Source organism: Pinus tabuliformis, chromosome 6, assembly GCF_031772625.1.
Source record: "Pinus tabuliformis cultivar Carrire ecotype Pingquan chromosome 6, CPIR1, whole genome shotgun sequence".
In the NCBI taxonomy this organism is placed as follows: Eukaryota; Viridiplantae; Streptophyta; class Pinopsida; order Pinales; family Pinaceae; genus Pinus; species Pinus tabuliformis.
Window position 1 is genome coordinate 357,580,730 of NC_142292.1, and position 15,776 is coordinate 357,596,505.

Sequence of the window (15,776 nt, forward strand, 5' to 3'; positions counted from 1 at the left end):
GGAGATCTGTTGAATAGGTTTGGCATGACAGAATGCAATCCTCTTACTACTACAATGGAACAAAACTTAAAGCTCACATCTATTGAAGGAAAATAATTTGAGAATGCAACAAAGTATAGACAATTTGTAGGAAGTCTCAACTACCTAACTACTACCAGGCCAGACATTTCGTTATGCAAAAGCCTTGTGAGTGACATTGGTCTGCTGCAAAAAGAGTTCTACGGTACTTGAAGAGAACTCAAGATTTTGGAATCAAGTATACACAGGTGGACGACTTCAGCTTGATGGGATACTCTGATTCAGATTTCGATGGAGACAAAGAAACTGGGGTATCTACTTCAGGATATGCTATGAGTCTTGGATCAACAGATTACACAGCAGAAGCAGAATACGTGGCAGTCGCTGAAGCAACAAAATAAATTGTGTGGCTCAGGAAAATTCTTGAAGATTTGCAGGTAAGACAAGTACAATCAACTCCACTCATGATTGACAATACCTCTGCAATAAAGTTGGCCAAGAACCTAAAGTTCTATGATCGAATGAAGCACATCAATATTAAATATTATCTAATTCGACATCATGTTGAGGCCAAAACAATCCATCTCCATCATTGTTCCACAAATGAGCAAATTACAGACATCTTCACCAAAGCACTTGGAAGAGAAAAGCTTGAACGATTCAGAATGATGCTTGGACTCACCAACATCCCTTCAGATTAAGGGGGAGATTGTTGACACCTAATCCTTGTGATTGAGTGAATATATGTAAATAGATAAATAAGAAATATGAATAGTCATCGGGAGATGAACTAAATAGTCTCTTTCTCATGTATATAATGAAGACCTACCTGATGGAATAATAGACGAATCATTTTTGCCTTATGAAGTTACTGCATGGCCTAGCAAATAACAACTAAAAACAAGGCTTTAGCAGAAAGCAATAAAGTTTTGAAAGAACAATTGACATTGCTGCAGGAAGCTCTTTTGATAGGGGAGAAAGAATGACATCGCATGGAGGTGGATGTGCAAAACATAAAGAAATCTGTAGTGGACAATACGAAGGTGGTGAATGTGGAACAATCCCAGGATAAAGGAAAAGCGGTTGCCCAAATAAACAACCATGAAGAGAAAGCTAGAGAAGAAAGGAAAGGAGATTAACAATGCTACTAATAGGGAAGGAGAAACAAACATTCAAGTTGACAACATGCAAGATAGAGAAATGAAGGAAAGACAAAATAAAGCAGCGAACAAAATTATTAAAGGGGTGAAAGACTATGGAAAAAATGAATGTACTTTTGACCTTGCAAGGGATTTCTTGAAAGGCAAGTTGCTATGGCAAGGAAAAATATGCCAAGCATGGAGGGTGGGTAATATTAACTGCGAGAAAGAAAGGCCCATAAAAGTCATCATGCCTAGTTTGCATGATAAATATATCATTTTAAGCAAAAAGCATTTCTAGAGGGGTTCTTGCTTTTTTCTAGAAGAATATTTAACTGTAAGACAACAAGAGGAAAGGAGAGAGGAAATGTCAAAGGTTAGGGCAACAAGAGATGGAGGAAAGAGAGCATGGATTTATAAAGGTAAAGTTATGATGGTGCGATTTGGACCTCCTTCCAAAATAGAACAACAAGATGGTAATAAAGAAGAAGAAACAAACTCTTCAACAGGAAACCGTGAAGCAAGGTGAGTATGGGAAAGCAAGGACAAAGACTCAACTGTGAGTTTTGCATGTCAAAATAAATAGCAATCAAGTCATACCCAAGTTTCCTTGAGATTATGGAACTGCAGAGGTTACCCATGGAGACAAGGCCCTGGGTTGGGGCCTATTGCGGAAGATAGAGACATTATTTGCATCATAGAAAAACATGCGCATGAAGGGTGAAAGACACCTTTCTTTGAAGGACATTGGAAGATGACAGTGTGGAATAAGGCAGCAGGGAATAATGACACGTGGGTATCATGGTATTAGTGAGGGAAAAAGAAGGCTATCTTATTCAGTTAGAAAAAGAAGACTCAAATAAACAATTCATTTGGTTTAAAATATCAGAAAATGGAAATCACATTAGAATTGCAGCATGCTATTTTGCGCTGCAAGCTTCAAAAATATACAAAAGTAAAGGGTTTGACCACAAATATCCCTTTGCATCCTTAAAAACAGATATTGCAACATATTCTCAGCTAGGTGAAGTGCTTATAGTGGGTGATTTCAATGCTAGGACTGCAAATGAGCAAGCTAGCATTCTTTGTTTTAAAAAAGATTGCGACCCTATTTGGCTTACAAAAGAGAGTGATCATCAGTGGGAAGAATTTCAAAGGAAAAGGGCTGCAATATTTTTGGTGAACAATTGCTTACTTTATGTGGGGCTTTTGATTTAATCATTTGTAATGGCTTGACTATATGGACAAAGTCCAGTAATTTCACTTGCAATACTTACAATGGAGCAAGTGTAGTAGATTATGTAATGTGCTAGCATGGTTTGTGTGAGAAAATGAAGAAAGTTTTGATTGGAGATCAACGTTGAGATTTAAAATCAGATCACAAGCCAATTTATTTAAGTTTCTGTTGGACTGAAAAAACATTTAGAGTAAAAAACAAAGTGTGTTCAACAAAATCTCTCAAAGGGCAGAATTCTTTCGACTCCAAAAAATTGCAATACCTTTAAGATGACGCTAGAGAGTATCTTCGAGAAGGAGAAAATCCCGATTCACGACCTTCATAGCCACGAATTAAAACATTTAATTCAAAGCGCACTTACAGAATGCAAAAAGCAAAAATTAAGAAGTCTGAATCAAATTGCTTTTGAGTTAATGCTTGGTTTGACAAGGAATGCAAAAAGGAAAGGAGAATGTGGAAATAGTCAAACAAGGATAACATAAAGCTCAAGGCTTACAAACAGAGCTTAAGAAAGAAAAATGTCGATTTCATGGTTTCAAGGAGGGAAGAACTAATCTTCATTGGGAAAAATAATTCCAAATTATTTTGGAAGGAGCTCCAACTAAGAAAGATGCAAACTGAAAATAATGATACAACTTCTAAGTGGTTTGACTATGCAAGACAACTATATGAGCAAGATCCCAATGTTGACCCTCCCGTCTTGGTCAACACTAATACTGAACTCTTCACGGTGCAAGAGGTAGAGATGGGTATCAAGAAGTTGGGTGTTGGAAAAGAAAAATACTTATCTAAACTCCAAGCAAAGTATCTAAAGTGGGGCTCAAAAATTCTTTCACCTCACATTACAAAAAATTTCAATAAAATTATACAATAGGGGTTCCCCACAGATTGGACAACTAGTTTGGCAATACCTCTTTTCAAGAGTGGTGACGTCAATAATACCTCCAATTATAGGACTCTAATGATAAACCTTTTGTTTGCAAAATTATTTGGAAGCATGCTAGAAAATAAAATCATCAAGTGGGAAGAAAAAAGAGATAAGCGTGCTAAAGGGAAAGCAGGTTTTAGACCTAAACATTCCACAATTGATCATTGCATAACTTTAAGGCACATCATTGAAAAAGTTTGGGAGATAACAAATTTTTTGTTGTTGTTGTTGCTTTGTTGATTTTAGAAAAGCATTTGACACGGTTCTTAGGGATAAGCTTTGGCACATAATGGAGGAACTTGGGGTTCCTAAACATTTGAGAGCAGTGGTGCATAGGATGTATGAAAAGGTGAAAGTCAAAATTAGGACTTCAACAGAGATTTCTGAAAGTTTTAGAAGCGATATCGGGGTCAAGCAAGGTTGCCCACTGTCTCCTACATTTTTTGGTTTATATATCTACAAGCTTGAGGAGTGGTTAATTTCACAAGGGGGTGATGGTATCCATTTGGGCAAGTTTGTTATAAGACTTCTTTTGTATGCAGATGACCTTATTCTGATTGCTAAAGCTACTCTTGGTTTGCAAGAACATTTACTATCCCTTGAACATTTTTGTAGTAGGGTGGGGATGCAAATTAATATTAGCAAAACAAAAGTAGTGGTTCTCTAAAAATAGAAAACATAACCAACATAAGTTCTATTTTGAAGACAACATTTTGAAAGAAGTTGCGGATTACAAATACTTCGGAATTGACTTCAACAAAAATTTAAGTTAGGAAGGCTGTAGAAAGAAATGAATTTTGGGGGGTTGAAAGCATTTTATGCTTTTCAAAATAGGTGTAGAGAGACAAAGTTATGGGACTGGAAAACCACTCAAACTCTTTTTGGGCTTCTAGTGATTCCATTGATTCTCTATGATTGTGAAATGTGGGCCAGCAGTACATCCGACACGCTGTGGAAACAAATTGAGAAAATTCAGAAGCGTTTGATTACAAACAAATTCAAAATTAAAAGTGCAGTTCCTCATGCTATATTGTTAAGTGAGACAAGGGTTGTTCTTATTGAAGCAATTGTTATGGTGCGAGTCATAAGGTATTTAAAAAAAATTGAGCAAATGGAAGAGGGCAGATGGCCTAAGGTTGTCTTTAATGACATATTGTGCAAAAAAAAGAAGACTTGGATGCAACAAAATAACAAATGGTTTTGTAAACGGGGTATTTGCTTGAACACGTGTTCCATAAATAATAAAGAGAAAAAAAACTTTTGTTATGGATAAGTTCCACAAGCATACTTGGAATAAGGAGTTAGGGGGGAAGAAAAAATACTAAATAGAAGTGTTTAATCCCATTCATAATCATAAAAAAAAAGCGTACATAGAGGCCAATATTTTTTGTGAGCCAAAATTCTTATTGCTCAGTTAAAGACTAATTCTCATCAACTCCATTGAAACACAACACTAGAAAAGGCCAAAAGAAATGTGGGATGAAATAATATGTATTTTTTGTTCTTCTGGAAAAGTGGAAATAAAAAATACTTCATTTGAGAGTTATTATTATGAGGTTTCACAAGAAAAAGGTCGAATACATCAACTAGATAAAGAAACAATTTGTCCCATAAGCGTTTTTTAACATGGTAGACGTTAAAATAATTTTCTTTTCTTTGTTTTCTTTATGTGGGTGAATTAAAATTTGCCTCACACTTTTCAATCCACTTCCCCTTTTATGAAATCCAAAAGAAAATATTTTTATAAAGTGCATACGACCTTTCTCTTAAAAAGAAATATGTGGGCAAATTAAAAAATGGCCAGAACTTCATACAAACGTGCTGTGCCAAATTCTAGAATTACAGCGCCTTCCAAACTTAGAGTGTTGTGATTTGAATCTTCATTGTAGATTCATAGAGGACGAAATCACATACTAGACTGGTCCAATAGATGTTGGAGAAGAGGTTGTGCACAATATATGCCAGAAAAGAGTTAAAACGAAGACAAAATTTAGGTTGAAGAAGCGCAATACCAATATACCCAACATGGTGATTCCTTGTATGGAGAAGGTCTCCTTGCAAGGAAAGTGATGTTAGCAGAACGTTGTTTGGTTGAACCTAGAGACGCTTGTGGGCGCGTGCTTTGCTTCAGGATGCTCAAAGCTTCCACTGCGCAGGGTTACAGATTTTCTCCACCGAGAATAGATTTGAGGGGCAGCACATTGCCCACGGTGATGAGCTAAATACTCCAATTGAAACCATTCAAAGAGAGAATGAAAGAGAGTGACCAAATTGAATCCCCTTACGACCTCATGAGTGCTCAACAAATCTGCAGGCCGAGAGAGCTGTCGTTGCCACGCCTTTGACTGTCAGCTGAGAACTTGATGGCCTTGGCCACCAGACGGTTGCTTGCTGCCAGAAAGAAGGTGTCCAGTGCGTGGCAGTTTTGGAGGAGTGCATAACCGATCTGGAGTCTTTGGTGCGGAAATACGATGATCCTCTCCAGAATTTAATGGGTTTGATTTTCCAGAGTGATTCTTAGATTCATCGCCAAATTTGACGACCTCACATTTAATGAAGGGCGCTGCACGATCTCAACGCCATCGGAAAAGACACCGCCATTATAGTACCAAGCGGTGTGAAATATGTGTTATCGACGCTTGTCCAAGATTCTCATCACCCGCGATTTGAAACATAACCTCGATGTCTCTCTAAAAACTACGAACTTATCACAACAACGATAATTCATATTACATCAAAACCATTATCACTTAAACATATTTGTAATAATTTTTTTTGGAGAAGACACTAAAACTAAAACCCCATTCAGATCATTAAAAAACTCAAAAAAGAATTCAGTAGAATAGGTATCGCCCTCAATGATACCACGTAAGAGTATTGAAATATTCACAATATTGTGTTAATCTATATAAAGCTTCCATTGTTAATGTATATAGAAAGCCTCTATATATAACAATGGAAGAAGCCTAGGATAACTACGAAAATTGGGTAAATACAAGTCCTTATGTGAGCTTACAACTCACCATACTTAGCTCATAGGGAAATAAAGTGTTGGAAAAACCAATTCTAGCCTAGGATAACTACGAAAGTTGGGTAAATACAAGTTCTTATGTGAGCTTACAACTCACCATACTTAGCTCATAGGGAAATAAAGTGTTGGAAAAACCAATTCTAACACAGGGGATGTCCAATAATAAAATCATTTGTTATGACAAAACTTGCTAATTTAGTGGCAAGGTTGCATAAGTTTGACTTTCCACCTGACATGCAAAGAAGTATGTGAGCCAATTATAAATGCTTAAGACATGGAAGGAGCACACCTCTTAGATAAAGGCCAGGGAAGTTCAAATTATTCAATAGATGGACTAGAGTTTCAAATCAAGCCAGTTCAAATTCTTCAATAGATGGACTGAAGGTTTGGATCCTTGGGAGAAGTGCCTAGATACACATGCTAGATGGTGTTATTAGAGTCCCAAAGGATGATGCAAACTTCTAACAAGGTCAATCCATATGAATAATGCATCAAGCTCCGCTTGGCTATTAGAATATGTGCCCAAACTCCAAGAAAACATTAATTTTGATTTGTACTTTGGGGTGAAACAATGCCCCCATGCACCTATTATGCTCGAATTTTTTTTGGATGCCCTATCAAAGCATAGTACATATAATTCTTGTGATTACAACTACGGTTGAAGTTCTTCCTTGAAAAAGTAGAGTTGTTGGCTTTTCTTATGTGGAAAGGAGCCTTTAACAGATGGCTGGATATTGACCTGCAAAAGCCATCTTTTTTCAAAATAATCCAAGAATTTTGGCCTTGAAGGTGTGGAATTCCTTGATTGGATATGCTTTTCCAATAACAATTTGGCATGCTCTACGATAATTAAAGGCTAGGATTAAGGATTATTAAATAGCCTTATTTTATGCCAAGCAAATCTTACGAAAATCAGATTTAGGGAGGACTAACCAATAATGATTATGCAATGGATGGAGATTGAACTACAAAAACCATCCTTTTTCAAAAGAATTGAGGACTTTTGACCTTGATGGATTGGACTTCCTTGATGGGATATGCTATGCCAATAGAAATTTGGCATGTTCTATGATGATTAAAGGCTAAGACTTTTGACCTTGATGGCTTGGACTTCCTTGATTGGATATGCTATGCCAATAGCATTTGTCATGTTCTGCGATGATTAAAGGCTGGGATTAAGAATTATTAATTAGTCCTATTTCATGCCAAACATATCTTCCAACAGTCGTATCTAGGGAGGGCTAACCAAATCTATTTGAGTAGTGGATTTCCTTTAAAGCAATCAAGGTAGTGCTTTTACCATGATTAAAATAGTTGAAAGGCACTTATTTATCGTAAAATGTGAATGGAAATGCCTCAGAAATCACTGAAATAATACTAGTATTCACACTATCATAAAGGTGAATCCAATTTACTTCATTGGCTGAGAAAATGATTGTTCTTTTCACAACTAAGTTGAGCCATCTTCACCCAAGCTCGCAAGGGAACACTCTACGGATTCTTATCATAGCTAATTCTAGGTGCCTATGCAATAGTTGCATGAAAAATTAAACAATTCCTCTTCCTCTTTGATTTGCCTCCCTATTGACAGTCCATGAAACAATGATGCAAATCATTTAATTTCTCAAGGTGAAAGAAACAAAATACCAAACCTAGGTAGTGGAATTACTTCCTTGCCATTCTCAATATTATCATGGAGGCCTTTGAGAGATGACATGGTTCCTTTCTTGAGACTACCCAATGCAGAAGAGGTAGATTCTGTATTGGCATCATTAGCAACATGTGCTATCCATTTTCTAGATTGTAAGTTATCATAGACATTCTCCTATCCCCCCTCTACCTCTTGGCCAAAAGGTTTTCTTGCTTTCTTCTATTCTGAAGCCATTTATCTCAACCTTGAAAATTAAATTATCATACTAGCTATTCCACAACTCCAAAACATCAATTCGAATGAATTAAAATAATTATGTTCAACGCGTAATACAAGTAGAGACCTAGTAACAAGTACATGGTGGTCGAATTCTACATATGTTAGTTGGGACCTTTTACAACTCAATTCTATTCTCGTGGGGAGATGGATACTGTTATTGGCCTCATTCCAAGTTTCTTTTCAATGTAATGTCATCAATGGATATTTGTGTTATGAAAGACTGTCTTCTAGAAGCCTTGATCAATCAGGAAAAACATCATTAATTATCAACATGCATGGTCCAATCGTACCCTACCAAGATGCGATTAGGTTGTTCAATCATTGAAAAGTATATAAGATGAGTATGATTAAAATGAATCTCTCTAGTCACATTGACTACATCCTTAATCTATAAGAATAGTCTATAGTCAATAGAAAAATAAAATCAAGTTAAATGTTTGCTTATAAATATGTAGAGACACCCCATTCAAAAACATACAAGTAGATATATATAAATCTATTTGTGTTTGTGTGGTATATCTAGAGAAACAATGAGTAGATCAGATCATCCTAGAGTATAGGAGGCGGTGTTGTGTTTCTGGTGGAGACGAGACGACAATGTCCTCGTATAACTTGGTCACTCATTTCGCTTGAGATGAAGAAGGAATAGATGTATGGCAGGGTTATCTCTTTGCACCTGAAGCCCCCTATTCCTATATAGCTATTATATTTATTATTTTTGAGAGCAATCTTCATATCCTTAGAGTTGTTAGTATATTTCCTATATCTCTGGATTCCATTAGTAAATATGCTCTGTGTACTTGTAATAACAAAATTGTTAGTTTCATTGGTTTGATATCGTTACATTTAGTTCTTCTTAAAGTAAGTGGTAGTCGTGAAACTCAAATTCCGTGTTAGCAGTACTTTACATTCATTAAAATTTTGATTCATATCTAATCAGCGATACTGGTGACTAAAAGTAATTTTAGGGGCAGATTGAGAACATTTGTTTTGCTTTGTAAAAGTATTACGTTTAAATGTTGAGAACTACATTCAAGACTGTATGTTAGCAACTACCTGTCTTCTCTTTTTGCGTGAAAATCTTGTTGGATTCTCTTGCTTTGCTTTACTTTTTGTTCCATTCCTTTCGTACATGGAATCCCACAAGCCCTCATTGAAAAGGGTCCTCGGTGCTGTTGCTGTCTCATTGCCATGACAAGGAGAAAGTGAGAAACAAGAAATTTCAAAGTTGGGTAGGTATGGTTAGTTGGGGCATATAAATTTAAATAGGACATGGAGGTTCCATGTCATTACATGTTCACTCTGTGATTTATACTACGCCAGCAAGACATATAATCAAATTTCTAATGAAAATGAAAGGTTACAAACTAGCGTGTGTTATGAACATAAATTATGTGAAAATAAATAAAAATAGATAATAAATAATAATCATAATAATATAGAAAACGATAATAAATAATAAGTAAATTAACTAATGATTGGTTAGTTAATTATGAAAAAGCATGTCTTAGAGACATGCTTGCTCGTGAAAGGGTACTTACTTGGATATATATACGAGACATTCATTCTCATTTGTAATCATCCTATATCAATTCTTATAGAATATACAATTTACAATTACTATCCTATGATAGATGTTTTTGTCTATGAAGTATTGTAAATATTTCCACTGCGTATATGACTTTTGGTTGTTACATTGGTATCAGAGGTGTTTGATCCTCTAGACACTCCACTGTTGAAGAAAATCAGTCTGATCCAACTTTTGGCCATTAATCATTCGTCAACCTTGTCGTTGTCACAATTTAAGCATTTCACTACACAAAGTCGGAGTTCTCTGTTTTGCTAGTTTAGTCATTCAACGTTTTGGCCATTAAACAAAAAAAAAGGAAGAAAAAAATAAGATAGTTGAAGAAAAAAGAAAATAAAAAAAGTACATATAACAATTTAAAAAAAAATATAGTCTGATGTAAATTTTGAAGGAGAACATTCATATATATATAAATGTTATACATTATTGATAAAAAGTGCATGATAAAGTTAAGAGAGAATATTTCCAAATATCTTTAAAACTATACATAAGAGAATGAAGAGTATATGATATTATCTTGATTATTCATTAAGTAGTTTACAAGCCCGTGGTTTTAGCAACCCATGGTAATTGTCCATGGTATTTTCAAAGTAAAAGAAAAACAAAAAGAATATAAAAACTCTATATGTGAATGATAAGTTTTATTTTTTACATAGAGAAAATTAACCAAGTCAAACACACATAAGTGGACATATATTTTATATTATACTCCAAAGAGGTGAATAGCCATGTTTCACTAGGGTTGTAACTTTTAAAAAAGAAAAAAAAAAGATTATAAATAAAAGATATGTAAGAGAAGCTTTATATTATATAAGGGGTATTTCAACTCATAAAATTATTAAAAATATATATTAGTACAAAGTGGATATTATTATAAAAGGTTACTTAAAAGATCCATATATTAAAGTATATAAAGGATTATATCTAGAACTATAAAGAGACATAAGGATAACAAGTTATGAAAAATGAAGAATGTTTTTTAAAAGCATTATAATAAATATAAGATGCAGTTTATTTAAATAATGGAGTTATATTAACTTATTTTAAAGGGGGAAAAAATATATAATTGAGGAAAATAAAAGTTAAAGGAATTTATAAAGGTGTTCAAGTTTATCAAACAAAATGACACCTATTTTAAAGAAGAAATATAGAGTCTAATTCAAAAATGAACGAAGAAATTATGAAATCCATACATAACACTACATTTTGGATTAGATGTCCATTTTGTGGAACAGAAGATCAATATTTATCGATTTATGAAAATCACACAATACCTTGTCCCAAATGTCAAAGATTGTTTACTTTATAAAAATATCAATATAGTGCCTAGACGCAAATTAAATAATTAAAAGAAAAAATCGCAAAACTTCAACAAAAGAGCGAAACTTCAGAGAAGAAATATAAGGATCTCGTAGAGCAGTTTCATGCAAAATCAATAGAATGCAATGAAGGAATTTGCATCTGACGAACCACAATGAGAAACTTCTTGCACAAGGCAAAAACTGTAATAAAACTAAGAAGCACAAGTTATACCAAGAAAAATAAAGTTTTGACGATAAATTCAACGAAAGTCTATCAAAGAAAGAAGAGGAGAATTTATGCTTAAAAAACCTTAAGAAAAAATTATTAGAACAAATCAAGTGTTTAAAAGGGAAGAAGTTTGAAGGCCAAAATAAAGTTGACTCAGAAAATGAGGAATTCTTACGTCTCAAAAATCATAACCAAAACCTGCTCAAATAGATTAAAAAACTTAAGGATGATAAGAAATCATTGACGAATAAGTTCGAAAAACTTGTCGCAAAGGAAGCATCAAAATTTCCAGATGTAGTAGTCCAAGCTGAAGAAACAAACATCGATTTTACTAATCTCATAGTTCAGAAAAATCCAAATTCTACTGAACTAAAAACTAACACAGAGGTTTTTCTTCAAACAAAGAACATTCCAAGTAATGATTCAGTCGCCAAATCAACAACAAAAGCACTTGAAGAAAATTAGGAATCAACCACTAACATGATAAGGGAAAGTCCAACCAAAAGACCTATGTACCGATATCCGAATCACAAGAGTAGACTCTCCCATCAATCTACGTACTAATATCACTCAAAAAATAAACGACAAGTTTATGTTTCTAGGAATACTGAAGTTTGCAGAATCCAGTCCCACGATAATGATTCTTCACAAAAGTTGATTCTGCAGAAGATCAATCTAGGATGGTCCGATCCGTTCTTAGTACAACAATTTAATATATCACTCCAATGATTATATCAACTTGTATCAACAAAGATGTTTGTTCTGAAATGAGAAGACATTCGTAGCAGAAAAATAGATAAAGTAGAAGACATTTATAGCAGAAAAAAGTTTGTTAAACACACATATGGCAGCAACAAAATATTAAAGATAAGCAGGAGAGTACATCTATTATTTGACAATGATATACATTTATAGTACATTTGTGTGACCACTGGGTTTCACATCCCAAGGTCTCTTGGACTCTCATGGTTGTACACATTCTACACCAACCCATAGAGGATTAGGTGTCCAACATTCCCCCCTTAATCCGAAGGGGTATGTATGAGTCCAAGAAGAGAGTTGTAATACAAAATGTGCAAAAACATGGCAACACTACGCTGAATGTGCTCTCTGAAATGTTGGTATAAAGGGCAGTGGTTTAAGGATGACCACCAACACTGGAACGCTTAGTGCAGTTCCCAGAACTCTTCCAAGTTTGGCGTGAAGCTCAGGTCTTCTGCTAGAGGAAGTTCTTTTGATTTTTTGAAGAGGGAAACCATCAACCAATAAAGGGAGGTCTCACCCCACATAAAAGGGAGAACCTCAACCTGAAAAGGGAGGTTTCAACCTGTGATGGTTTAAGGATGACCAACAACTCTGGAATGCTTAATGCAATTCCTAGAACTCTTCCAAAACCGGCAAGAAGCTGAAGTCTTTTGCTAGAGGAAGTGTCCCCAATTCTTTGAAGAGGTATCACCGACTGAAGGCATGCTTAGGGGCATCTTTATCTCTAGCTGCAACTCTGAAATTGGTATGGCAGGTTGTGGCTCAGGCTTGCTTGATGTGGCTTTGAAGCTTGTAGATGACCATCACTTCCCCCCCTGTCAGATACAAGGTGACATGATGGAGGAAACTCAACTGCAAGAATGTTCAATACTCTAGAACAAGTTCGGACATATGACTGAAATATCTTCTTGGCTATTGATGCCCATTGCTAAGAAGCGATCCATCCAAGATGAATTTTTGTTCTTGCAGGAGGTTTGTTTCTGAAGCATATGTTTGAAGAATGACTAGTTTTATGACAGTGCTTACATGGACGAAGATCAAAACAATAATATTTCATATGGCCAACTTGGTCACAGTGTTGGCATTTCACAATCTGTTGTTGTTGCTGTGGAAGAAGAGTAGATTCTGGAACAGCTGAAGGTGAACTGTCATGAAGGAATCCATCGCTCTGAAATTGAATGGGCTTTGAGTAATCTGGAATATGAAGGGACACACGTCCTTGTCATATCTAAGGCCACTTCTGTGTTTGTTGTGGACAAGCTCTTCCCAAGGTCTGATGATGGGCTTGGGAAGTGTAGACTGAATTTCTGCATCTGCATGTACAACTGCTGCTTTATTGGGTACTAAATCTAAATGAACTGTAACATTATTGACTTGCTGCTGATGGGTCGTTGTCTCAATGTTCTAAATAGAAACAGGTTCAGAATGGCGACTCCATTGTTGTAACTCTGCTCGCTGTAGCTGAGAATCAAGCTGCAAAAAGTCAATTTTCTCTTGTGCATTTTGTGGACAGACCTGAATGTCTGTGAGAGAAACTTCGCTGACTTTCAATGTATCATGAGTAATAGACAATATCAGAGTTTCGAGGAACTCTAATACTTCATTGATTATGGCCATTTTCTCCAATGACAAACTTACACTTTAAAATTTGTTCACAACTATGAACCAATTTCACTGTAAGGTATTCTCAAAATTTGTTCTCCCAGAAAACTACAACAATCAAGTGATATTCTTCCTTGAGGAATGAACCAAAAGCAAGATTTTAACTCTACAATTATTCTCCAAATCCACACACAATGATGGTTGGTTGCATTCATATACAAGGAAAAGTATATTGTGCATTCCCAAACGATGAGACTCAAAACAGGAAATAGGTCAGTATCAAATCTGGTTACATAGACCTCGGTCCAACATCATGGTGAGGATAAAAATCTTGTGCAAAAATCGTTACAACCCTACTTTCTCCTTAGGGCATATTGTGGCATTCAAGTAGTTGAATATTATAAAATAAACATTTTCTCGTACCTTTTCAACTTCTCATGGCATTGACTTGCTCCATATGACTAATGGAATGGCAAGGGTGTAATGCATTCAGGAGTTGAACTCATTGCAGATGAAGTCAGATGCTTTGCCATCAAACATATGAATAGAGCGACCTTGCTGGAATCTTTCAAGCTCTATTTAGGAATAATCAGTTGTGGCAACAATCATTGTTAAGCTATAGGTGACCATTCTGTGCAAAAGAAGACTTGGGTTGGCCCAGAAATGAACAAGTGCAGCTATAGTCTGGTTAACCTCTAGCGTGGGCTAGCTCAATCTTGTATTGTGCTCCTTTCAACGAATGTCCAGGAGAGGCTCTCGGTTTTGCCTTACAAGCACAACAAGGAGGATACATATGTGTACGTTCAACCGACAATTTCCATATAGAACTCGTGCCCAAATGATAAATCTGCCCATAGTTGATATATCCTTTTAGTAGTGAATCTTGGCTTCCTGAAGTGGCCTCTGACAGATGCAACAAGATTCGTCTTTTTCCATAACTCTGAATGTGAACCGTCTGATGTTAAACTCGGTTTCAAATTGAGGATGTTTGGCCAAAAAGAAGAATTACGCGCAACAATGCGCCTTCCAATTTCAAATTGGCCCTCTCATAAATTGAATAATTCGGCATGAACCTTGGTAGTTATTTAATGGGCAACTTCAGCCACTAGAATTTTCTCCTGGATATATAATTTGTGGAGAGACCTCATCTCAGAAATTGACTCAGAAATACATCAACGACACCAATAAATGCTTTGAATCCAGCATACAAAGATGACCCATGACCTATATTCTGTCCAATAATAAGGAGCTCAGGGTCCCCACTGCTAAAACTTCAACGCAGATGAAGTAAGTCCCAACTTCGACCAACAAGAGTAATACGGTCTCAACAGGCCCAAAACGTCCTCCAACGAGACATAGAAATAAATACACACAGGGAATAGTAGAACCAACTCTCATGTCTAGCAAGAAAAGGTTCAGGGTCTGTGTGTGACTGATAGTAACTTCCAACAATAGGCTACGCTCAACCCACCAAGCAAATACGTGGTCCTAATGAAGTACGTTGTCCAACAATGCACAAAGAGAGTGGCCCTCACCCAACAGAGAAACACAACCTCAAGAGGGAATTCAATGCACAAAGGTTTTGCAAACACAGAAGGACATCTGCCTCCACGAAAATCTGGCGAAGCAACCAGTAGCTCTGCTGAAGTCCCTACCAAAAAGGTGAAGACAACCCGCAGCAAGAGCGATGAAAGGTCTGAAAAGAGACAACAATGGTGGGCAGACCATGGATTGGTTATTTCCAAGTCAATTGCAAGATTTGCAAAACCTGACCAGAAGGCTGAGATTCAACCGAAGTGGGCAAACCATTCAATGGCTATTGAGCTTGGCCACCAATGATTTTTTTTTTTTAAATGTCAGCTATTTGGGGTTCCAGTTTAATGGCGCAGACACTATAAATTGGTTATTACAGAGAAACGACTGAGCACATTCAAAATGGGAGGACAGAAATGGCACCAATAACGCTGAGTGAAGGAGTGTTTCTTTGCGTAACAATGAAATAGGAGAA